The sequence below is a fragment of the Cervus elaphus genome, chromosome 20, assembly GCF_910594005.1.
Source record: "Cervus elaphus chromosome 20, mCerEla1.1, whole genome shotgun sequence".
In the NCBI taxonomy this organism is placed as follows: Eukaryota; Metazoa; Chordata; class Mammalia; order Artiodactyla; family Cervidae; genus Cervus; species Cervus elaphus.
In genome coordinates this window covers 37,553,973-37,580,074 of record NC_057834.1, presented here as the reverse complement: position 1 = coordinate 37,580,074, position 26,102 = coordinate 37,553,973, and the positions used below count along the sequence as shown (strand labels likewise).

General features: G+C 51.2%; 1 long non-coding RNA gene across 9 annotated transcripts; it reads right to left on the bottom strand.

Moving 5' to 3' along the window:
• Window positions 1-551: 551 nt before the first annotated feature.
• Window positions 552-25,413, bottom strand: LOC122677971. 9 transcript variants are annotated; one of them, XR_006335975.1, is made up of 7 exons: window positions 25,399-25,413; window positions 24,926-25,022; window positions 24,287-24,456; window positions 21,723-21,796; window positions 3,205-3,322; window positions 1,197-1,660; window positions 552-876 (listed from the first exon to the last, which is right to left on the bottom strand). It is a non-coding gene; the product is annotated as an uncharacterized LOC122677971 (long non-coding RNA). The 9 variants fall into 9 exon arrangements; XR_006335977.1 differs by having other exon boundaries at window positions 21,749-21,796; XR_006335979.1 differs by lacking the exon at window positions 3,205-3,322.
• Window positions 25,414-26,102: the final 689 nt, after the last annotated feature.

Here is a 26,102-nt window from a genome sequence, read left to right as displayed (position 1 = left end):
GACCTCCCACACAGGCCCTCCAGGGAGCATCCCCCTCCTCTCTCCTTCTCTTGGTTCTTGGGATGGCACCTAGGGGCCTCCTTGGCTGGGAGCATCAGCCCACTGCTCTGAGCTGGGACTAAGCAGATCATGGACGGTGTTCCCAGAAGCCTGGGGTGACTCAGAGAGGGGGCAGCAGACCACCTGCACCCAGCCCACCCTGCTCAGGTGGAAGTTCTGTCTTAGTGAGGCTTCCGCATTTTGTTGCCATGGTGGCTTCTACAGCACTGGTCTCTCAGAGCAGTGATCCCCAACCTTTTTAACACCAGGGACCGGTTTTATGAAAGACAATTTTTCCATGGACCTGAGTGGGTGGATGGTTTTGAGATGATTCAAGAGCATTACATTTAGTTCTGTGTACTTTATTTCTATTATGGTTCCATCAGCTCCACCTCAGACCATCAGGCCTTACATCCCAGAGGTAGGGACCCGTGTCTCAGAGGGAGCCTGGTACCACTCTCCTCCCATTCAGCCCCTCCCCTGTCCAGGGACATCCACCAACACCAGTAATGTTCAGTAATCAAGAGTCTTTATTAGACTTGAGACGGGACTTCCATTTCAGAGAAATCTCAGCTCAAAAGACACAGGAGAAACCAGGGTGGGCTGGGATGGACAGCTTGTAGACACAGGAGCAAAGGGGAGGCAAAGTTGAGGTGGCTCCAGGTGCCAATGGGCTGCCCAGGCTGGAGGCTATGGCCTCTCCACTTCCATCCTGCACACAGGCTTCTTGAAGGAGCCACTCAACTTGTTAGAACTTAGCCTCATCTTTCAGTCAATCAGGAAGGCTTCTCACAGGACACCCAAGCCAACTGGATGAAGTAGGTTTTTCTTTTGGGTCTGAAAAGGAAAAAAAAAAAAAGCCAAGATTGAAAAAGGTTTTTCTGGGGGATGGAAACCTTAGCAGGAGACAGAGGGCAACTGTCCAGTGGCCAGGAAAAGCGAAAGACCAGGGCGGGCTCCATGAAAAAGGGGGCCACCATGACAGTGGCTGAGTCTAGGCATCTCCTCTAGGTGTTCTATGCAGGGCCATGGTGGGGGAATGGGAGGAGAATGCCCAGGGCAGGAATTCTGATCCCCAGCAGGGGAGAGGCTAGGTGGGAGCCCAGGGGACTTGCTTTAGGAAAACGGGAAGCATATTTCCTTGGTCAGGGACTAACCTGAAAAGATTTTGTTGACTTCTACAGCTCCTGTGGCTTCTTGCCCAGCCCCATCTTCAACCTGCAAGGACTGTTTGAGCATTCCTCAGACTTCACTCCTGCACCTGAGAAGGAGTGGCCTTCCTCCCCTGAGAACATGCAGAGAAGTCCCCCTGCCCATCTGGTCCTCTTCTCCTTTCAGTCCCTCTGCCTGCGTTTGGAACATGTGCTGCAGGAAGTCGGCACAGGGCAGGGAGACAGCATGTGCTCTGGAATCCACCAAGCCCCATTTGATGCCCAACCCAACTTCCTAGTCCTCTGACTTGGGGCTCCGATTATGCCTTTGTAAAGTGGGGACAGCATTACCAATTTTTCAGGACCATTGGGTGATCAACCGAGACAATGGCTAAGAAAGGGCTTACACAAGCAGGAGGTTGCCAAAATCAAGGCCAATTCCTTCCTTCCTGGGTAGTGGGAAGCTGTACCTAGGAAAGAATAAAATCAAGAGGAGTTACACAGAAATCTGGTGCTGGGAAGGATTGAGGGCAGGAGGAGAAAGGGACAACAGCGGACGAGATGGTTGGATGGCATCACTGACTCAATGGAGATGAGTTTGAGCAAGCTCCGGGAGATGGTGAAGGACAGGGATGCCTGGCGTGCTACAGTCCATGAGGTCGAAAGTATCGGACACGACTAAGCGACTGAACACAGAAATCAGGCATCAGAAGCACAGTTGTGGGCACAGCATTCCTTTCCTGCCCCACCTGGAATTGGGAGCCCCCCTAAATTCACCTCATGCGACTTCTCCAAGGGCTTTAAAGTCTGAGAAGAGAATTTCAGAAAGAGGAGGGTATCTGGGCCACATATGTGCATTGCCCAGCTCTGCTCAGATCACTGTCACCTTCCTCCCACCTAGACTTGGCAATTCTTGCCTCCCTACCCCACCACCCCCTTCTCCTGCCCTGCCCCCAACCCACCTTTGCCAGGTCCCCAACCTTGATGTGTCAGAGGGGTGGGGATGGGAGGGCTGCCTCACCCATCATACTGGAAGCTCCCTAGAGGTAAAGACTCAGTCTCCCTCAAGCCTGGGCTCCTTGAGGCCCGAGTCCCTGACCCCTCTTGGTCTTCTGCCCAGCCTGGGCTGCCTCCCAGAGGCCCCGAGGTAAGCCAGCTGCTCCTTAGTGTCCCCACTACATCCCTCCTCAGCTCCCTTTGACCTTCCTTGCTCCAGATCCTCGGCCTGTCTGGGAACACTGATAGCCCCAGGCTGGCTGGATTTGGGGGAACAAGAGGAGACTGGTGTCTGTTGTGGCCTGGGAAGGGGTGGTAGATGAAGCTCAGTGTGGGGCCCTCCCCTGGGTGGGGGAGGAGGGGTCCAGACGGAACAGTCTCCGCCTGTTACACCCTCCCAGCTCCAGACAGAGGGAGCATCTCCTAGCAACCGTACAGTAGCAGGGGGCTGGGAAGAGGGTGGGGGCTGGGAAAGTGGGGCGGGGAACAATGATATCGTAAATTATCCCTAGGCCCTCCCCGTCAGCCCACCCTTCTTCAGTTGAGAATGGCCTCCTTTCTCTCTCCACCTGCTCCTCATTCATGATTCCCCTGCAAAAGCTGGCCCCTGTTCGATGCCCCTTAGAGGTGCCCTCTATCTCAGGGTGACCATTCTCGGCCTCTGCTTGAGCTCCAGAGGGAGAGAAGTCTCACCATTCCAGGATCTCTTGGGGACCCTGTTGGATGAAACCTCCCCTATGACTGGGTGGAGGAGCCTAGGAGACCATTACTTTCCAATGGTCTCCTGCTCCTGCCTCTTTCTTGGGTGGGGAGGGGGACAAGGAAGGGAAATTACAAAGCATTTTGTGACACTGACTCTACTTCTCTAAACAAAAGTTTGAGACTTGGGACCTCCAACTCTTTAAGGGGCACTTGAGCCTCTCACCAATCTATCCAAGTCTCAGTTCTCCTATCCCAACAGCTGGAGCCCAGGAAGCTCAATAACGTGGCTGAAACTGGGGGGTGGTTCCTTCCTTACCTCTCAAATTAGCTATGTCAAGCCAAAGGTCAAAGAACTGGTACTTCAGCAGTACAGATCTTGGTTAGACGTTGGAAAGGACTTTCCAAGACAGGGATAAGCAAGATCATGGAATTTCCTGGTTGGAGAGAGAAGTCTGTCACAGAAACAGGAAACTGAGTGGTTCTCTCTTAAATTTTCCCTCATTACTTCATTTACCTCACATATTAAATAACACACAGGGAGTATTTAGCAGAGCCTGACATATAGTAAGCCTCCATTTTTTAAAAAAATCATACATTAATATGAATTTTTATTGGGTGGATATCAGGAGGAAGGATAAATCCCCTGAGAACTATCTCCCATCCTCCAGGAACCCCATGGGAAAATCCGGATATGAGATCGTGCCCCGAGTACAAGATGGCAGCCAATTGCCATGGTAACAGCAGAAGAAGGAGTCTGGTTGGTTGCGGGGGCAGTGCCGGGAAGCCAGCTGGTGCCGGATGGACAAACCCGGCAGAAGGTAGCCCCAGCTGGGTGACACTCATGCCCCCTGTGCCCAGGGCTCTCCCTCCATATGCCAGCCTCAGCCTGGCCCTTCCCTCCAGGCAGAAAGACTCCAGTGCTATCTGTGGGGGATGATGCCAAAATCATTCCCTCTCCTGACTCTTGCTTGTGTACAACAAGGGATGACTGCTCAGAGACAAAAGACCCTCCTGTTCAAAGTCTCCCTGGTCCACAGGCCAAGAGATCTAAATTGGTCTGAATTTAGCACACTCCTGACATTGATAAGGAACCATAAAATCAGGGACTTGGGAGGGTCCAAAGTGGTGGGGCTTGGAGGTACCATTTTGTACACATTCAGTGTGTATGTGGTGGGGGGGGCGGGCCACAGTGTCTGGCTAATGTTCCCTCTGGTGAACTCTGAGATGAGGGAGCAGAGCAGGTCAGGGCAACATGGGGAAATCAGGCTTCACTTCGCCCTCCCTCTCTTCCCAGAAGTGCTGGACAGTGTCCACACAGGGCCAGCGGGAAATTCTTCCTGAGAAGGATGAAAGAAGCTGTGGCCATGGAGTCCATTTTGCCACCTAGTTGTTAAAAACAAATGCCTCCCAAACCAGTCTCAGCAAGATGCTGGCCCACTTGAGACCAGAGAGTACCAGCCAGTCCACAGAGCCTGGCCATGCCTCCCAGACAAGCCAGAGTCCCTTTGCTCATCTCCCCAGCAATCCACTCCCTCATTTCCAAACTTTGGAGGCCTTCCTTGATTGCCCCACCTGTCTGTAGTGGCCCCTGTAACTCTGTGTCCCTCAGTCCCTCTGTGTCATTTAGAAGGGACACTGGACATCTGCACACAGTCTTGTAAAACACCTCTATCCACCCTGATCCATTTGATCCTCAGGATAACTGTGGAAGGAAGCTAGGATCCAAGACATTAAGTTACTTGCCTAAGGCCACGCAGCTAGTAGGGCTTCCCAGGGGGCTCAGTGGTAAAGAATCTGCCTGCCAATACAGGAGAAGCAGGAGAGGCAAGTTCAATCCCTGGGTCAGGAAGGTCCCTGGAGAAGGGAATGGCAACAGTATTCTCAGTATTCTTGCCTGGAGAATTCCATGGACAGAGGATCCTGGCAGGCTACAGCCCATGGGCATGCACGCACACGGCTAGGAAGGGAGGGAAGACAGTATTTGTCTCTTGACCAGCCTGTCTCCAGAGTCAAAATCCAAAACCTCCTTCTTTTGCTGTTCTTCCTGTGGATGGAGCCTCTCTACCAAATCTGTGAGCAATCGATAAGCTGAGGTGTGTCTTCTATCATTCTACCACATCCAATGGCCCCACTCCAGACTTTTATTAGCTAGGAGAGTGTAGACTATGGGGGTTGGAGGTAGGGGAGGTCTGACCCACACTGCTGACTAGGCTACGTGACGCTGAGGCCCGGCAAGGAGAGAAAACCCCCTGGGTTTGGAGACTGAAGGGACCTTAGATTTCTTTTGAGATCTGGTCAGTCTTGAATTTCCGCCCTGCCAACACAGCCGTCTCTAGAGGGGTAGCTCCATACAGAGCCGGAGGGGACTCTGCCGAGAAGAAGAAAGAGGGTCTTCGGGGGGCCAGCCTCAGAGGCACTGTGGGAGGGCGTGTACCGTTGGGGAAGGCAGGCTGGACAGGCCTGCAGTCACACCTGGAAAGACATGGAAAGGGAGCTGGGGCAGGGCCTTGGTGTGGAGAGCAGTCTGTCCTGGGAATGGCCTCCCTGGCCAAGTCTTGGCTTCTGTTTCTTCTAGGACTTGATTAAAGCTTGACGCCACCCCTCATCCTCCTGCTCCTCCAACCCCATTCCAGCCCACCCCCAACGGGCACGGAGAGCTAAGCGCCCTCACCTGACAGGACTGCTTCCACAGCCACTCACAGAGAGGCCTTTGTGCAGAGGCTGGGCCGGGGGAGCGGCGGCGGGCAGCACCCCCGCCATGCGCATTCCACCCTCGTGGCCAGCAGTGGCCTCATCCTTGTCTCTCCAGCTTCTCACCTCTTCTCTGCAAAGAATCTCCTCAGAGCCTTGGCCCACCCTGAATCCTCCCTTGCACTTTCCATCACTCTCTCCCCCAGCAAGTTTCCAAGACTGAACCTCTCTGTTCTACACTCCGGTCCCCAGAGGCCCATCCCCTGCCCTGACCTCCGGGCACTCACGGTGCTGGGGACCAACCTCGGCTTCTCCACATGTCCTCCCAGGGAGCTTCCTGAGTCTGCAGGTGTGTGTGGCTGAGAGGAGTGAGGGTGATTCTAGATGGGGCAGAGGCAGAGACCCTTCTTCAGGTGACACTCCTTTCCTGATCCTCCATTTGTTCAGTACCAGCCAAGAGGCAGTTAAATACCTGGTTGGTGCCGGGCTCAGTGGGCGGCTAGATTCAGGAATCCTCCTGCATGCTGCGGGTGGTTATGTGCTGCCCCTGAGCCATACTCTACACCCAGCATCTCTGAGGCTGTCAGCTAACTTCCCACTACCCCTATCAAATCCAATTGCCCTGGTGAAGCACATAAGTCTCCTAATAACTGGATTTCTGACTCCATTTCCCATCTCCTCCCAGGCCAGACTCCCTCTGATGGACACTATGGTGACCTGATATGACCTGCTCTTCCATACCTCCTTGCCTTTACATATGCTATCCACTCCCCACTGGGCACTTACTCCAGCTCCTTAACTGTTAGCCCCCTGCATACCTTTGATCACATTTATCCCTTTTATTTGATTACTTATCTTTTGGCGCCTTTCAGGAAGCCTTCCTCAACTCCCCTAAGGTATCCCAGGGCTTCAGCTCCCATGCTGTCCCCATGCAAAGGTCTTCCGGACCGCAGCCTTCATACTATCTTGTAATCACTCATGTCTGCCTCCTCACTAGGTGTCTAGGCCCTCAAAGCAGCTTTGCATTCCACCTTCTCTTCAACATAGCACTTGGCACACAGTAGGCACCCAATAAATGCCTGTTGAATGAATGAGCTGACAGGTAAGGGAAAAGAAGGCATGGATTGTGAGAAGCACTACAAAGGATGAAGGGATGAGTTCCGATGTGAATGATCTGGGTGAAGGGGAAGGAAGAGGGCAAATCCCAGGATAATGCTCAGGATTTGTACCTGAGGACCTAGAAATTTAACAATGCTCTTGATAGAGGGGGGGAAGTAGGAACGTGGGGCAAGTCTTAAAGCACAATACTGAGTGAATGAACATCTGAATGCCCTCCCTATGTCCGAGGAATGGCCATCTCAGGAGTTTTGGAGGGTTGTACTCATATGCCACTGCAGAAACCAAAGGATGAAATGGTTGTATGGCATCATTGACTCAATGGACATGAGTTTGCACAAACTACGGGAGTTAGTGAAGGATAGGGAAGCCTGGTGTGCTGCAGTCCATGGGATCACAAAGAGTCAGACATGATTGAGTGACTGAACAACTTTCCTAGGTTTCTTTGCAACCAGGGCCTGGTCATGTGATCTAGGATTAGCCAATCAGATGCATCACTCCAGTCTGATCTAGGAGCCTAGTGACAGGACCACAGCTGGTAGTTAGGGTACAAATCTTGAGTTTAAAGAAATGAGTGCTAATAATTCCAAATGATGGTTGAAATGATAAAAAGTAAAAGGATGTGAGTGGAAAGGAAAAATAAACCTAGCAAAATCTTAGGAAACACTTCTGGTTGGAGACTTGATCTACCCAGAGGACTGAATGACTAGAACCCAGAACACATATCAGGGATACAACAGAAGAGCCAAAGGCAAAAGGATAAGACATCAGTATGAAATGTTCCCCAGAGGTCACCAGGCTTAAACAAGGACCATTGGGTCTGGTTGAAGAGTCTATATGAGTGGCTGGAGAAGGTACAGGTATGACCAGTCATGAAGGTGGAAGCCAGATTGATGGGCTGAGGAGAGAAGACTTGGAACTTCATCTCAAGTACATAGCAGCCCTTCACAGACCCCTCAAACTGACAGACTATCCTGCCTGCCCACATCTTTGCCGCTTCCCCCTCCTGCTGATACTCCCAGTTCTGATTCCTCCAGTTTTGTTTTTCTTTTAATTATTTGTAGTCCTCCAAGTCCACTGACACTCATTAGTGGTCTGGAACTAAACTCAGCACAGAGACCTCTCTACCACCCCTGATCCTGTGTGAGGCTCACTTCTCTTCTGGGCTGCCATCCCTCATCTAGCCCTCCTTCCTTCTCTCCCAATCCTCTTTTCCCAGTTCCACTAGTAGGAAGACTCAACAATGTTCCTGGTCAGCCAGAAAGTCCTTCTTGTGGTCTCACCTCCCTGCATGCCCACCAGCCAGGGCTGGCTCTCAGCCCACACCTGTCGGAGGCAGCCATTTTATAGGTTCCGGCTACCTAAGATGGTGGCCTCCCTCTTCCGTTCCCACAGCCTTGCTTCCTACCCCTGCCCGTTTCTTTCTGAAGCCTGAGCCCAACAAGGTGGGGGGCCAGGCTGGGGAGCCAAGGCCGGAGGAAGCAAGACAAAAAAAAGGACAGAAAAGCCGGCCCCTTGGCATCTCTTTTTGGCATTTGAGTCCAGCTCAGGGAGGGAGAGCAGAAAGGAAGAAAGAAAGTAGTGTGAGTTTTTATTTCGGTCTTCTTCCTGTCACCTCCCCCTCCCCAACACACATACTTTGATGAAAACAAAATCTCTCCCCTTTTTTCTCTTCTCCGGCCCCCCTCCCCTTTTCTCCTGGCTCCTACCAAGAGCCTCCTGGAATGCAAATGAGTTGTATTATGCAAATATATGCAAATCAGGCTTAACGAGCGGAAGGAGGGGCAGAATGCCTAATGAGTAATGGCGGAGGGTGCAGATGGAAGGTGGCAGGAATGACCCCCTCTTCTCCGTTCCCACAGCCTGAGGGCTTGCTGGGAATAGTGAGGTGTCCTTTACTTCTGGGAAAGAGAAGAAGGTCAAGGCCCTGTCGCTTCAGCTGAGAAGGCCTAGGATGGCCTTGGCTATAGGTGAGGGACGGGAGAGCTTGGAGGGAGAGAGGGTCAAGTACCAGGGATTCTCTTACACAACTTTGCCCAGAGACTCTGGATATACCAGCCTCCCCGGCTATATGGTCTGCTGATGGCTGAACCTTCAGCTGAAAACAGGGTGATGCTTATACACACCATGGCTTGTGCATCAGAAAGGAGGATTCCCAAGGGAAGATTCCCAACCAGACCCAGGTTCTTCCTGGGGGTGGGGGGTGCAAGCTGTCTCTCTTTGTGCTTTGGAAGGTGGGGGTTGGGGTGGTTGCCACGGCAACATAGCATGGAACACCCACCTTCCCAACATCCAGCCCCAGAGGACCTAGAGAGTTCGGGGGGATAATGGGTTGACACCCCCTGATGCCCCCACCACCTGGCACTGCCAGCCGGAGATGGCGGCATCAAATCCTAGAGAGAATGGCCCCTTTGTTTCTAGGCTTTCGGTGTTGGGGGAGCAGGACCGGGCACACAGAAGGGCCTTTCCCAGGCCCCGTTCCAGTTTGTGTGACTCTTGCTGGCCTCTGGAGACTCCTTGTGGCCATCCACTGCCCTCTTTGCCCTGGCAGATGGTTGCCTCCTTGCCTTTTCTCCCATGGGCTTGTCAGCTACTGCTAGGTATACCTTCCCCTGTGCTTCTCCCTGAGGCCTCCCTTTCAAGCCTACTCAGACAGAGAGAACAGTCAATTCCAGCTCTTCCTGGCTTGTGTGGACACCTTAAATGCCCGGACATGCATCCTGTCCTTTTTTGTATGGGGACAATCGGTGAACTCTACCTACCTGCAATAGGCCTGCTCTACCCAACTCAAGCAGGGAGGGTCCTTAAAGAGGTATCAGATACAATAAACAGGGCCAGGATGGAAACCAGGAGCCTGGATTTTGGCCTTTCCACTAACCAGCTGAGTGACCTTGGTCATCTCTCTTCCACTTTCTTGTGAATCTGTAAAATGAGGGATACAGAGTTGATGCCATCTAAGGCTCCACCTGAGGCTCATCTGAGGCTCCACACACTTTGCTTCTTACATGTGGTTATTGTTTCATTGCTCAGTGGTATCTGACTCTTTTGCAACCCCATGGACTGTAGCCCACCAGGCTCCTCTGTCCATGGGATTTCCCAGGCAAGAATACTGGGGTGGGTTGCCATTTCCTCCTCCAGAGGATCTTCCTGACCCAGGGATCCAGCCAGGGTCTCCAGTGTCTCCTGCACTGGCAGGTGGGTTCTTTACCTCTGTGCCACCGCCAGCGGGGGGAGCCTGAATCTTGTATGAGCTTAGCTTCAATTCTTCCAGAAATTTAACCCTCAACCTCCCTGCTGCTGGAGCCCTCTCATTCAGACTCTCCAAAGTGTACAAACCCAATTTCCTGGAGATGGAATGACAGCTGCCCGCAGCCTCTTCCTCTCCCTGAGACTTAACGACTGCCTGCAAACAACTCCCAAAGATTAAAATTCTAGTCTTTGATATATAACGGTGCAGACAGGATCCCCTCCTACCCTAACCCCTGCATAGGGGGTCAGCACAGCCACCTCATTCATGGCCTGGGAGCTGTCCGTGGTGCTGGATACGGTTCTGGTGCTCTTGTGGAGGAAAGAGCGCAGGAGAGTGGTGGAACACCCATTCACCCCAGGTGAAAACTAAAGGGAAGAGAAGAAGCAGAAACATTTGGAAACAGTAAGGACAGGGGCAGATGTATTTCTGAAGAAATACATCCGTATCTCCTCTCTGAAGATCTCCAAATAGCCAATACTACTTTGGGGGAGGAAGAGATCAAGAGTCAGTGAAACTCTGAACCTCACACTCCTTCATCCCTAATGATCTAAGTGTCCCAGATTAGCTCAGTCCTCATCTGGATCCTACTCGGAAATCCACTGGGAGATGGAGTCATAGTTCCTGCCCTTAGGGTATAGTTCAGGTTGAAGCAGTTGATGGATTACAGACCTCTAAATTCCATCCTAAATTCTAAGGCTCCTACAAGGAATTCAGTAATAAAGATGAAGAAGATATACAATCTGCCTGATAGTATTATAGCTATTAGGAGCTTGAGGGGGTGGGTAGGAAGGTAGGAAAGATAGGGAAGGGCATGTGTGTGCTTGCTTGCATGTGTACATGTGTGTGTGTGTGTGTGTGAGCGTGTGTTTCCCAGGCAGAGTGATAAGACTATATCAGTGGTTCTTAACCCTAACTGCACATTTAGAAATACCAAGGGAGCTTTTAAATAATATTGATGCCTAGGCCTCATTCTCAGGCACTCTGGGATGTGCTGGACCCAAATATCAGTAACATTTAAAAAGCTTCCTAGGTGATTTTAGTGCATAACCAAGTTGAGAATCACTGGTCTGGAAGAAAGCAAATGTGAAAATTTTCAGGGGTTAAGCCTGATCAGCTGGAGGAAAAGGGCAAGGCTAGGGCCCCTGAAGAAGGGAATGAATAGGGAGGAGAAGGACAAGCCCATGTCACCTCCCCTTGCCTAGGAGTTCTCAGTGGCCCCAAGCCTGACCTGGAGACTGACTCAGGTGTTAGGCCTGTCTCTCCCCTGCTGTGAGAGTGCACACCACCCCAAGGCAATGAGATACACTTCCCCCCACCCTAGTCCCTTGCACAGAGACAGGGAATGGGTGCAATGACCCCGAGGGCATGCTGTTCCCCTTCACCCAGAAGGTCCCCAGGGAGGCAGTTGTGGAAGGTAAACAGCAACAATGGTCTCTTTCAGTGTCCAGATTCCAACCCTTCAGTCCAATTAGCAGACACAGCAAACAGCAATTCAGCTGCCTTCAGCCGCTGTCATAACAAACTCAGAGCAGCCTTAATGGGGGGATTAGGGCAGGAGGAGGGGGGTGTCACTCTGAGCCCTGGGAGAGCCTGGGTGGCAAAGAAGGGTTCCCCTTTTCTCTAACTCTCTCCTATCTAAATACGCTCTGGTCCAACCTGACCTTCCATAGCCCTACTCCTCATTCTCCTCAGAGCTCTGAGAATGTTTTTTTACAGTTTTGCCTATTCTTTCCTTCCAGTGATTTTAAAGCATTAACCGAAACTCACTTAACAACTAGGGAAGTTGGCACACCCTGCCCTGGATGAGACAGTGCTATAACTACTCAAGATCTCTGAGGTCTCAGTAGCAAAGGAAGGGAGAAAGAAAGGTCAAATATCCCCAGAATATCCGAGTGGAAAGGAGGTGAAAAAATAAATATCAGGATTCCCACTCCCAAGCCTTGGGAAGTCCAGAACTCAAGAAGGACTTCCAGGTGTGGAAGAATGCAGAGGGGCCTGTGCTCTCTGGTAAGGTATCAACCTTGGGAATCGGAGTAGGTGGTTGAGAATGTGGAGGGTGGGGCTGGGAGGCCAAAGGACAGAAACATTTCTTCTGTGAGTCACTGAGCAATGAAGAAAAGTCTGCATGCTCTGTAGTTTGTTAATTACACCCACTATCTAACTGGTCCTTTAATTTAATAAACTCTTTTTAGTAACTCTAGAAGCTTAATTGAAAAAATTTGGAATTGTCATTTATACAAGCCATATCTCTCTATCTACATAAGTCAGTTTACTAATCCTAAGTACTTTTACCAATACATGGTAAGATTTATTAAGGAGAAAAAAATACAATGGTCGTTCTGCCACGTGGACTCCAGCCTCTTTCCTTAACAGACTTCCCAGAGTCTGTTCCTCTTCCCCCAGGCTTTAGACATTGCTTCCTCAGGTCCCAAGAGTCCCTCCTTGATTTCAAAGCTAGAAGAGGAGGAGGAACTTCCTTAAATTTAAATCTTTTGAGATCCTCAGTATAGAATATGCCAAAAAGCTGTCCTTTTTGTATTCTGAGATCAATCATATGTTTTCAAATAGTTGTTCCAAACTGTAGCCTTTATCCCCTCTGCAGTCAAAGAATTACTCATTACCTGTGGGTATAGTAATGTATAAGATCTTTATTTATAGAGAATTCTTCATTTGTTCCCTGTAACAACCCTGAGGATACAAATTCTTACCCCCACTGAACAAATATCTGATCAGAAGCTGGTAAATAATGGCACCTAAACCTAGACCTTGTTCAGTCACATTTGCTCATTCTTTTTCTCTCCCTAGACTTCTGACTGTGATGATTTCTATTACTGCAAGGATCTTTCAACAAAACCCTTTTGATGCCTAGACCTACGAAAAATTTGCCCCAGGGTGAGGGTGTGAGTGAAAATGCAAAACTTGAGAGACAAATATTTAGAAGAAAATTGCCTTTGAACTCCTGGACTCAGAATTCAATAGGAGAGGGTATTGGGATAAAGGACTGAGGAGAGAAATGGGTAAAGAAACCAGCTTAGAATTTGTTTTCCAGTAGGAATAGGTGGATATAGCAAGATCTGAACAGACCTAAAAATTCTTGGACACAGAAATGTAATAATACAAAAGAGAAATTTCAACCCTGCCTCCATGTATCCCCATTCCATCAGTTCTCCTACTGGGTTTAGCTGAAGAAGGTGCTATTTGGTATAAAAGGTGGGGAAGGCAGAAGGAGGACTCTGTGGTGTCACTGTGATGGCAGCATTTGGTAAACCCCTCCATATTCCAGACTGTCTCTTCCTCTACTGTATTTATAGCTGTAAGTAGCCAGGAATTCCTAATCTCACACCAGAGCTTCCTACCCATCATGGATCACACACATCCAATCTCATACCAGCTCACACATCACTTGTTTCTCACCCTCATAAACAGACATATACAGCTCACAAACATTGTCACCCATCATTCTCTTGACAACCCCATCTATACACCCACACCTGAGGCAGATGCAAACCCTCACCCCCCACAACTCTCCTGGCTTCTATTTGCCCTTTCCATTGAGGAGCTTGTTTTGCAGGATGTAAACCCTCAACCCCACCACTTCCCTCAGGCCCTCTATTCTCCTTTGGAGATTCTGTGGTCAAATGTGCTAATAGAATATGACAATAATAATATAAACCCAAATTGTGTGGCTAATAATATAGGTTCTGAGTCTCATGTGGATAAGCCTTAGCAGATTCAGAATACATATTTCCAGCCAGCTATAAGAAAAGTTAAAAGAAAAAAGGTCAACCCGTCTTCACAACCGAGCCTTGCATCTCTCAGTGGGCTTTCCTTCTCCCCTGGTGCATGGATCCCCTCCCCTCTCACCCCATCTCAGTCTATCCACCTCATCTTCTCAGCCCTTCCCTCAGGCAAGTGTAGAGAAGTAGAGAAGAAAAAAAGTATTGGATTTGAAACCACTGAGTGACATTAGCAATTCATTTGAGTGTGTGGCTCCTATTTGTAAAATGCGGTTAATAACAGCTACCTCACAGGGCTGGAGGGTCAAAGAAAGGCTTGTAGGCAGAGTGCTCTTATGAGAAATATGAGAAAATACGGTGTGGCGTTAGGCATTATTAGTGCTTTTCCCAATCCCACTCCCTTTCTCCCTAATCCTGTCTCCAGTTGCCGCCCCCCCCCCCCCAAAAAAAAGCTAGATTTCAAAGAGCTGAAATAGACAAAAAGTCTGCAATCTTCCTTTCCTCCAAACCTCGGAAGAAAGAAGACATATGTACTCTGGACTCTCTGAAGCCCAATTGTTTTAGTTTGGATTCCCCAATATTTCTGCCACATAATATATAATTGAATCATAATCTTCTAGCTATAAAATCAGCTCCTGGGAGGAAATTTTAAATTTACACAGGAAACAGGAGTCAGTACAAGGTCGATTGTCCAGTTCTCCTGCTCTCTTTAGACTCCTTACTGCCCTGCCTTGTTCTGGAATGCGGGGGTGGGGTGGAGGGGGGCATGGTGGGGGTTTGTTGGGATGGGAAGAGGTAATAAACGCACAGGGAGCTACTTCTAGTTTTGCTGCCTGTTACTTTTATTCTCCCTAGTGACTAGACCATCCTCCACTCAACTGCACCTAAACACTCTTTTGCTTAAAATATTTAGGTCAGGCCAGATAAATGGATTCTTTTAGGAAAGGCCCTGATTAATCTCTCTAATTCTTTGCTTTCTCCCAGCAGCATAAATACCAAGCTACAAATTCCTTTGTGTTTGAGCTCCTTGAGGCCATTTGCTCTTGGAGATGATTTCCAAGACAGTGAGGATGGGGTGGGAAGGTAAGGTATCCTGAAAGACCCCATCACAACCCCTTTGGCCAGTGAAGACAAAGCTGGCATGAGAAGCTTTGCAAAACATCAAATTCAGGTCCTGAGTGAGAAGGAGGAAAGAATATGAAAACAAGGGGGCCGAGAAATACTTCGCACTCCGTTGCCTACAACCCAGCCCAGCCTGGGCAAAAAGGCTCGCCTGCCACCGTGTCTTCTTTCTGAGCAACCCAACCTGGACCCCTAGTACTTCCCGCCTCCCTCCGCCTATCTCTCGCTTTGCCACTCTCAGCACCCGACCAAGCAGGATAGACCGACGGGGCTTTAGGGAGCAGATCAAAGCCAAGACTAGCATTCTCAGGTGACCGCCCCCAAACTCTCCGGCCCCAGCAATAGGTGTGAATAGCCTGCGGGAAGCTGTTTCCCAGCGCCCGCGGGGGAGGCCTGGGCCAGGAACCCCAGGCACTGCCCGGAATGACCCCAAAACAAGATTTCAAGAGATCTCTCCCTTGGAGCAGCGATCAATCTGCTGACTGCCAGAAAAGGCCCGGTCTCGGGAGGTAACCATCACCCGCTTTCTTGCTACCCCGCAACTCGGCGGTGGAAGGCATTGCATCGCGGCTGGCGAAAGTGAAAGGGGACTGCGACTCCTACCTGCGCGGACCGAAGTTGGAGGGTGGAAAGACGCCCCAACCGGTGCGGTCTTGAGGCCCGAGGGCCGCCGGGTCCTCTTCTCGCCTCCCACGGCCCGTGGGTCCTCACGGCTCTAGCCCCTCCCTTCGGCCTCCCGCCCGCCCGTGCCGCCAGCTTCGCAGGGGCCCCTCTTCGCAGTGTATGGGGTTATTTTTACTTTCGGTTATCTAGCTTTATGAAGACTCCACACCACTCATACAGCTAGATAACCAAAGATAACAACCAACCCCGCCTCCTGGCTGCAGTCGCCGCCTCTTCCACGCAGCCGCCTGGCTGCCGCTGCCCACGCCTGTATCGCCGCAGCCTCCTGGTCGCCCGCCGTGGAGGTTGGGGAAAGGGTACACCGGGAGAGGGGGAGGACAGAGAGAGAAGCAGAGTCCAAGACAGAAAAAGACTCAGGGACGCTGCGGCACAGACACGACAGAGACCGAAAAAGGCGTGGAAGGATGCGACGGCCGATGGCGTCGAAGTCCGGGAATCGCCCCCGGATCCCAGAAGCCTGCGAAGCCTGGTTTCCCGCTCCCCATTCGAGCCAGAAGCCAGAGTGCCGCTGGTCCCTGGGAGGAGGGACTCGCAGGCTTTTCGTGCCATCCGGGAAGACTGCAGGGACCGAGGCAGAGGCCACCCAAACCTCACGGGGTCTACACTGCCCCCTCCTCTGGAAGATCCAACCGCATCCGATAGCCTGAGCCTTGGCTTTCAGCGAAGCCCAAGCCTCCGCGTGGGGTCGTAGCGGGGAACCGCGTAGCCGACTCCACCACATCTCCCAACTCCTAAGGGCGGTGGAAGCGAAGTGGAGCTCACGCCGCGGGGTGGGAGGGGGGAAGCTGGATCCTAGCCACCGACTAAAAAGGGCAACCGGCAGCGAAAGCCTGGGGGTAAAACCCCGGAGGCGTCCCAGTAGGAAACCGGGAAATCCCGGCAACCCAAAGAGAGAGGGAAATGGGGGCGGGGAGGCAAGCCGGAGACTCCCTAGCGAGTGTCTCTAGGAGAGAAGGAAAGGGAGAGACACCACGCGGGAAGGGATCCGATAGCGCACCCATGAGATGGGGAAGGAGGAAGAAAACGGAGGGCCAGCCGGGAAGGTGAGCCGAGTCTCTGGGCCCACAGGACCCCCAGAGAAATGGCTTTGTACAAAGAGGTCCAGAAATCCAGGTCCACAACCCAGGGCTGTGAAAATGGCCGGGGGTCCGAAGCCAGAGGAGGTGCCGTAGGTTGGTGGGGGTTCCGATCAGGAATCGGAATCAAGGAGGTTCCGGAGCCCCGAGGAGGGTGTGGGGCTCGGCCAGCCCCTGTTGGGAAGGCCCCGCACGGAGGCGCCGGATTCCAAGGCGCTAGCCCACCTCGTGTCCCAAGCCGGCCAGGCCACTTACATCGAGCCCAGTGTGCCCATCCGTGCTCTCCCTCGCGGTCCTCCCGGCACGTTCCCGCCCACGGAACGCCATGGCCCTGAGTTCGAGGTGCCAGGGCTCAGCGGGCGCCGGAGTGGAGGCGCCCGCCTGGATCTCAGCCTCCGCCGAGCCAAGGCGAGCAGAGCAGAGCTCACCTCCCTAGCTCCCTCCCCAGCCTCTGCCGCTGCTCTGGCCCGGGCGCGCTCCGGCTCCGGACTTTTCATTCATCCTTTCGTGCTCCCTCCCCAGACCAGCCTCTGATTGGCTTCTCCGAGTCTGACGTCACCACCTCGTTCCCCCACCGGCTCCGCCCCTCCCCCTTCCCGGGTTGAGCCGGAGCGCGCAATTGGGGCGCCCTTCCCCCCGGAGAACCGTGAAGGGGGTGGAACTACTATGTCTGTGTGCTGATTCTCAGCCTTTTGCTGCCTCACACATTCTCGAGACCTGCCTGCCATCTCCAATCCATTGCCATTTGTGGTTTTGATCTCCAACCTCACTCTTTGTAGGTTCTACATTTTCCATTTTGACCCAAGGTATATTGCACCAGGTCCAGGGTTCAAAGATGGAAAAAGAGATCGGGTGATATCTCCTCAAAAAGAACCAGATTACTGGAGACTCAACCTCTACCGGCCTTCTCGCATCAGGATATCCTTTGTGCTTCTAAGATTCTGACCCATCCCAGACTGTAATCTTAATCTATTAGGATGGACAGGAACCTCCCTTATTGGTTTTCAAGCCAAAACAGTGAGAAAAAGATCCTGGAAGTGTGGGACCCGTACTGGGAGATGCAGGGTGTGAGCGGGCTTCGACCTCCTGTTTCACCGCGCAGAAATGAGATTATCTCAGGAACTTGTTCTCAGCACCAAAGTTCCAGGTAGGGTAGGCTGGGGAATCACAGCTTACATTAATCTGGGAAACATACACGGATTTGACTCAGCCCTGGAGGCCCTCCCTAGCGCTTTCTCTTCCTCCCCCCATCCTGTGCGCCTCCAATCGCGAGCCAGGCACTCTCACCCCGGGTTCCATCTCCAGGTGTCTGGAGAGCAGGAGTCACAGGGAGAAAAATCATTCTCCGACAAGGTTTTCCGACCTGGATCCCCATCTGGCCGAGAGAATCAGAAAACGGCACGCACCGGTCTGCAGGCGGGGTCTGGACTCTCAGATCGGTGGAGCTCTCTGTGATCGAGTTGTGGACTCCCATTTGAGCCGCGATGCCTGACAGGTCGCGAGTTACCCTATCACTCCACCACCCTCCTCTGGGCTCCTTTTCTAAAAACAAACAAACAAACGCTATGACTTGGATACCTGAAGTCCGTCCCTCTGCCTGATCTGAGCTGGCTCCTTTCTACAGGGATCCTACAACAACCGAAGTGCACTCCAGGGGACCCAGGATTCTCCATCAGACCCAGCCAGGTTGTTTTATCCGTCCCAGGGGCCTGTCTCTGCATAGTCTAGGACAAAGCCCAGCCTGAATGCTATTTGCCTTGGTTAGATGGATGCAAGCCATGTCAGTGGGTTTCATTTGGTACTCCCCTCAAAGACTGGAAAGTCTGAAAAGCTGCTCCATGATTGTGAGGTGGAGGGGGGAGACTTTGAAATAGGACAAAGCCCAGGGACTTGTGTTTCCCCCCCCCCCAGAGTGACAGTAGGAAGCTGAAGGTGTTGGCCTGATTTCCCAAATTACAGGACACTAATGGGCTGTGCTTGGCACACCTTTCACCCCTCTGTCTGCCTCCATAGGGTCTCAAGGGCCTCACCCAAGGGAAAGGCTTTCTAGAAATGGCCACAGCAGCAATTCTTCACCCTCCTAGAACTGAGAGCACAACACTCAATGGTGGGGTACGGTTGCAGAAAGGTGAACCCTCCCCGCTCACAGAGACAGACCCACCCTACTGATGTGCTGCTAAATGCATCCCCTAAATGCATCCTCCATGCCAGGCCCCAGAGAAACAATAGGCCTCTTTGTACCTACAAACCGCCTCAAGTATTTCTCAGTATACCACCTCACACCCCTTTATAGGATACTTAACATCCTCTAGACTTTCCAGCAATCCTAAATAGGGACTACACTTCTTCAAACATACCACCAACTTCCCCTACAAGTATTTCCCCATTTCCCCTCTCACAAGATCCCTTAAAAGCACTTTAAATAAACCCTTTCTTCCCCTCCACCTTCCCCTCACCCACTGCCTGGAGGCTTGGGCCAGTAAGTAGGAAAGAGGCTGTGTTGCTAGCTAGCACTCTCCCCTTTCTTCTTTGTCCCTAATTTCCAATCAAGTCCCCTGCCTCTATGGGGCCCAAGCTTAGCTCCACAATTCCTTACCCAGGGCTGGACCATCCAGACAGCCTAGCAAGAAATAGGATCAGTAGGAGCCACATTTTTGTCAGAGAGGAGGACAGAAAGGGTTTTTTGCCTAACAGAAACCGCACCCCCCCCCCCAACTTATTGCCCAAATTCAACTCAACCAGATTTCCTAAAAAACCAAGTTCAGGAAAGAAATGGGTACACATCTAATTTCCTCCAAATAGCTAGATAAAGAGCTAACTACCCTTGCTTCTTACTGTGGCTTTGGCTCCTCCAGAGTACCTCAGTCTAAACAGAGTGTCCAAATATAAGGGGGGGGGGTGGGTGGGCACAAAAGAAAACAGATCATTCTACATTGTCCTGGTACTATCTACTTGGAATCCCCCTCTCTGTCTAGATTTCCGATGAAGTAATGTTTTGTTTAGTTTTGTCTGGGTGGACTTGACAACCTCATCTCCCACAGTGCCTGCTCAGAAATGATGATGAGTGGGGCATTTGCCTTTATTCTAATGGAGACAGAGCTACAAGCCATGAAAGAAGTAGAGAACTCTCCACCATCATGTTAACTGGGATTGGTTTGTATACCAAGCCATGCTGCTCCAATTTCAAAAAAAGACACTTTGAGGGTAGCAAAAGAGACAGTCTGTTAAAGTCAGAGGTGGTTTCATACATATTCAACTCTATGGTATCTAACACTATGCCTAAAAAATAGTGGGTGCCTGATGAATAACTGATGAATTAATAGGAGAATATGTGTCTCTGTGGGTGCGGCTGCAAGTCTGAGTTTGCCTTCCTGTGGACTGCGCCCATCGTGGGTGGAGAGGGAAGGTATTGACAAAATGTGTGTCCTATGGGATCTGTGTATGGGTTTGAGAGCGGAGTAGGGGGAGTTGTATGTTAGTGACTATTTGGCAGCTAATTTGACCAGAGGAGACCCTTCTACTATGAAGAATTGGATACAGCAGACCTGGGAGAAGCTAACAGCTGGAGCAGAATGGGTGCATTATGTCCCCTTGCTCTTGGCCCACCAGCCTCAGTCCCTCTAGGAAGGCCTCAGTTGGAGCAGGGCTCTCTGCTTCCAGCATGCAGCACATTCTGCTGCAGTGTTCTTAGAGCAATGGTCTACAGACCCCACCCAAGTCCTTCCAGGGAAATTCTGGCGGACTGAGGAGAGAGCACACCAAACCCCTGGTGCTGATCTGAGTCTCTAAGTGTCTCAGTTAGCCAAGGAGCATACGTGCTTTGCCAGTGCCTGTCCCCACCCCCACCTCTACAGCCCGGATGCCCACCATTGTCTGTGTCCCTGAAGAGGCCCATGTGTAGAAAAACATGGCCTGAATTATGCCCTCTGGATGCAGCTTTTGGATGAATCTTTCTAATTTGGGTCCCAAAATATATTTTGGCATCGTGCCACTCTCTCGAAAATACTCAGGTAATTAAGTAAAAAGCATATTTGTTCTTTGTTTCAAGTATCAGGTTAATTTGCCTTGAAGATACAGATGAAAGCTGTATTTAGAAGAGGGTGGGTTCAGATATTTATTTCTGTCTTAGTGGTTCATTATTGTGAACATGATCATACATTATTCTTTTGCTACAGAATATTTGCATTTTCTATGGGATTGCACCAGATAAAAGCAAGAATTGGCAGTTAAAAAAAAAAATTGGGGAAGCTGCAAAAAAACCCCAAAAAACTCTCTATATAGGCAGACGAGTTTAAAGGGAATGGAGATATAATCTGGAAGATTTCTCCCCAGAGATACCACCCTTCTCTTCCCACAAAGTATGTTTCCTCCTGTTCAGAGGCCAGCCTGAGAATTCCTCAGGTCTGTCTAAGCACTGCCTCCCCCGATGGCTGTCAGTTCTCTCCTTCAACTCAACACACTGCTCACTTGCTTGAGAGCCTTATGGAGTCAGGAAGGTGAGGCCAAGGTGACTGAGGTGGTCAGCCATAAGCAAATGGTCTCCTTGAGGGGCAAAGCATGAATGTGTAAGGGTCTGTGTATGCATACATGCACGCGCACACACACAAACCTATCAACGAAGACAAATACAGTGACACAACTACAGATATTTGCAGCAGCACCACCTCCCAGTTCTTACACACCCTGCACGCACAGCTGTTTAAGCTCTCCAGGTCCCCCTTCACCACCACCCACACCCCTCTCCTTTCTCACCTCTATCATCCATGTTCCATCCATAACTCTGCTCCTCTACAACTAACTGCCTCCCACCCCCACCTGCCCTGGGTCGATGGGCCTCCATCTCTGCCCTCAGGAGCCTCTGAGAGAAGGGCAAAGAGTCCCCCGAATCCTCAGGGCTTCTCCTCTCTCTCATGGAACTGGGCTCATAGGGTGGCCTTCATTCTTAAGTCACCATGTTCCATTCCCATTATCAATGACTATCCAGGTCTTACTACAATTAGAATAGATCAAAATCAGGGCCTGAAAGATAGAAGAGAGCAGGCAGGGGGTTGAGAGGTATAAGGAACAGGGGAAAACCCAGGTGACTGCTGAGACAGCTTCTTTCTCCACCCCACCCCTAACACCACCATCAGAAACAAACAAATAAGAAAATAAGTACCCCCAAAGCCAAAGGTGGACACCTACGATGACACCAGAAACAAACGAGGCTGCTTCTTCTCCGATGCTCCGCTCCTGTCGAGGAGGAGAATGCAAAGGTTAAAGTCTTTTTTGTGGCTCCAATCCTCTCCCTAACACCCCTGTCTCCCTGACACTCTTTCACCAACAGGGCTCTGGGCTGCACAGGGAGGTAGCTGAAAGAGAAAAGCCTGGATAGGCAGGGAAGGCAGGACCGCTGCCTGAGCCTCTCTGGCTCCATCTTGCCTGGACACCTCTAAGCTGGGCCCATCCTCACAACCTCCCTCTAACTCCCTCCGAAATCTATGGGCCCAGGGATTTGAACTGAGCCTGTGAAGATGTTGTGGCCCTTCTGATTGAACCTAAGGAGTAACCCCTGGCCCAGTGGCTACCATCTCCTCCCAGATTCCTGCTGCTCATGGTACACCATGACAAAGCATGCTCAGGATGGAAGGAAGGATCTGGGGTCAGACATTTATTTTTGTCTAACTAGGTGTAACTGCATTGGAAACTCTAAAGTTCTATGCACTTAAGACACTGTCAGTCACATAATGTCTCCAGCTTTCTTCTCTCTTCTCATCATTACCTATCTATCATCTATCCATGCATATCACTAAGGATCCATAAAGACATATCCTGTAGCTACCAATTTTCTCCCTTTCTTCTCCTTCTCTCTCTCACATATACAAAAGGTGTGAACACAAAGCAGTTTTTTTTTTTTAATTTAATGTTGGGTATGAAACCCCGCCTCAATATTTTATAGTCTTACTTTCTCAGTATTTTGCTTTGCCTTCAGACTAAATTATGATTTTGAAGAATGACATGTATACTATAGGTAACCCAGGTCCTAAAATACTAAGAGAAGTGTATTGTGTGTGTGTGTTGTGATAAATTAGTGAATCCTTCTACCTCAAACTCAATTTTACGACTAATTCTTCTTCTTTTTTAAAGTCAGGAATATAAATATCTTCTGCATTTAGATACCTAAATGCAGAGGAAATCAGAAAAAAAGGAAGGCGGGGGAGCAGGAATAAGACTTAAATCCAATCTCGATTTCTTGGAGGGGTGTTTTGAATATACCTCTCTCCCCTCTTCTAACATCCATGAATCCCCACTTAATGCCCAGCCTCAGCTCTGCCAGCCCATCCATTTCATAAAGGGACATCTCAGTCTGAAATTATCTTCAAACCAAATCGGGGGCCAACCCCAACTTTGTCTTATTGCTAGACAATAAGCACAAGGGCAGTTGAGGAGCCTCTGGCTCCTCCCACCCTATTCAAAAAGAGTCATGGGGTCCCTGGAACACTTGTATCTCTTCTTGCTGACCTGTGCCCCACACCCCACTCTACCCCCTCACACACACATAATGTGCAGGGGGACGTGGTGACAAGGACCACACCCCAGGAGGCATGGAATATGTGTGTGCTTGTTCTGTGGCTGGTAGCCTCAGCCTCTCCCAGACATCCGGCTTCTGGGGAACCAGAAATAACCTGCTGGCCTCCAGCCTCTACTACCCCATGATCGTCCCAGCCTGCCTCCCAGAAAGCACCCTGGGGGGTGGGGACTAGAGATAAGAATAGTGCCTCTTTTCCATCTCCTCTGACCCTTCTTAAAAAACCAGAAATTAAAAAGCCACCATTAGATGGGTCTCCTGAGGGTTGGAGCAGGGTTCTCTCCCCTTTTTGAACCTAAGCATCTGCCCCAACACCTCACTTGCCTTTAAGCTCCCCTCAGCCCCTTTCCCACCTCCCAGCTCATGAGAAAAGCAAGAAGGGGGGAAATAAAATTAATCTAAATTCTACAAGTGTTTTTTTTTTTTTTTTCCCCTAATTCTGGTCTCCTCTCTTTTAGAGATATGGCTCCTTCCCCAACCCCCAGTGACCCTAGTCCCTCAGACTTTGTCCACCCCTAAACCCTGAAGTCTCTGGGGCAGAGAGGAATAAGAGCCAGAGCAAGGAAAGAAGGTCAGGAGTCTGAATACAGAACCATTTTTTCTCTTCCCTCACATCTCCGCTACAATCTTCCTTCCTGCCTCTCCTCTTGTGCAAGCATTAAGATGTTGGCCCTGTCTGGTGGAGAGAAGGGAGGGGCGGATTAATAGGATCAGTAGCACCGTGACCCTAAAGCCCCCCTGAATCCCATTGACAAACTTAGTGAGCTGTCTCCGGGTTGGCCGGGGTTAGCAGGGAGGAGGGAGACCAAGAGGCGCTCTGGGGCAGCTGGGCAGGGCCCTGCCTCAGCTCCCCTCGACAGATAGATGGGGAAGCAGGAGATGAAATCCCACTCTGCTAGCTACTCCTACACACACACACACACACACACACACACACACACACACACACGCACATGCACACACACACACGCCTCTTCCCTTTTGGTCACCCCCTCAATCTTTTCTCAGCCTTTCTGTGATTCCTGCACCCGCCTCCATTAGCCAGTGGGCAAAGTAGGAGGGTAGGACGCCCTAACTGATTTTAGAGGATCCCTTCCCACCCCCAGCCCGGATGCCTGAGGGGCTAGGACCCTTCAGAATGAATGGCCACTTACCGGCTTCTGGGAGGAGGAGCGCTGGCTCGGTGGCCCCTGCCGCTGGCCTGGCTCTTTCTCCCGGCTCCTAGCCTCTTGTGGAGTGGAGGATGCAGCTCCGATGACGTAGCATCTGTCTATCCATTCAGGAATTTCGCTTGCCTCCCTCTTTCTTTCTCGTGCTGCTCTCCCTGGAAAGGCAGCGAACAGGGGGTGCTGCCCCTGTCTGGAGACACCACCACCCCCAGGATAACAGCCTACTCTGATGAAGCCCCTCCTTCTCCCATCTCATGCCTGTCAGGGAAGGGGTCTTTGTCATCTCCACTCTTTCCCATCTCCTCCTACTGTCTTTTCTAACCTGAGGCAGGAAGAAGGGACTAAGGAAAGCTATTGTTCCTCCAGGACCCCTCATTCCCAAAGGAAGCAAGAGAAAGGGTGTGACGGGATACCCCATTCCCAGCCTCCTCCCAGTTCTAATTCACCTTCGAACTTGAGAGCGTGATTAAATGATGTGTGTCTAGGGTGGGGAGTGGAGTTGATAAAGAGTGATAGAAAGAGGACACAGTTTGTCATTTGGAGGGTCAAAGTATTCCAGTCTCCTGTTCCCAAACATCCCCCAGCTCCCTGTCCTCGTCAGCTCAACGAATCACAAATCCAGACCTTAGCTGTGAAGGAGAGTGGCAATCCGGAGATGAAGGCTGGGAGCTTGAGGGGGGAGCAAGGTGGGGCAGGGTGGTGAAAGCCGGCACTTGGAAGTCTAGACAAGAGAAGAGGAGGGGTGGGACCGCAGATTCAAAGTGGGAGATAAATTATCTTGTTCTTAGAAGAGGAGAGCGATTTGGGGGTTGGTTTCCAGGGCTGGGGTCCCGATACTTGGTGGAAGCTGGGGCCCAGAATGGTACAATGGTCGGGTCTCTTTTCTCTCTCTCGCCCCCACCTACAGCCCCTCCCTCTCCCTCCCTCCCACTCTTCCTGGCCTGCATGGGAACTCAGTCTGAGCTCGACGTGACAGACAGCAGGCCTGCATGCTAATGAAGTTTGTCTCAAGTTCATTGTCAAAGCCCCCCCTTCCCCGAGGCCCCCTCCCCTCTTCTCTCATACACAAATCTCCCTCCAACTTTTGTCCCACAGACCTGGAGGCCACTTGAGTCTCGGCCGGCTCCCCTCTCTCACCCTCCCCCACTGCTTTCAGTCTCCCCTCTCCTCACCACCTCCCTCGGCTGGGGCGGGGGGCTCTCTTCTCCCTGGTGCCTTCCCAGCCACCTTCTGGCCCGGCCATCCCTAAGCTCTGAAAGAGGGATTCTGAGGGCAAAGGTCAGAGTCTATAGACCCGGTCCTCCTTTCCCCACCCCAAGGTAGGGAGACTGTGGGGAGGTGGGAGCAGATAACAGACAGCCCCCTCTCAAGGCTCCCTGCCCCCGGTTCTCAGCCCTGTCCTGGCCCAGTCCCCCCATTCCAGCCTCAGCTTTCCCCGCCCCTCATTCCTCCCATTATGATTATTTTGCTCTCCCCTTGATTACATCTGCTTCACTAGCTCAGAAATAAAGATCCTTTGAGACTAATTTTGCACCCCCCACCCCCAGCTCCCCACCCCTTCCCTCCTCCTTCCCTCTAGACCAGGGCTCCCTTTAGCTCCTTTCTCACCGCCTGGAAGACATTGAGTTCCTTGTCTAGGGAGCTGGGGGTTGAAGGGAGGGGGTGCTAGTGGAATGGGGGGGGGGTCTCTCCAACTCTGGGACGTGTCCAGCAATCCAAACCTGTCCTTCCTTTGTTCCTACAAATCTCTTCATTCTGTCACCACCCTCTGGAGTCTGCCTGTCTCCCCGTAACCAGGGGA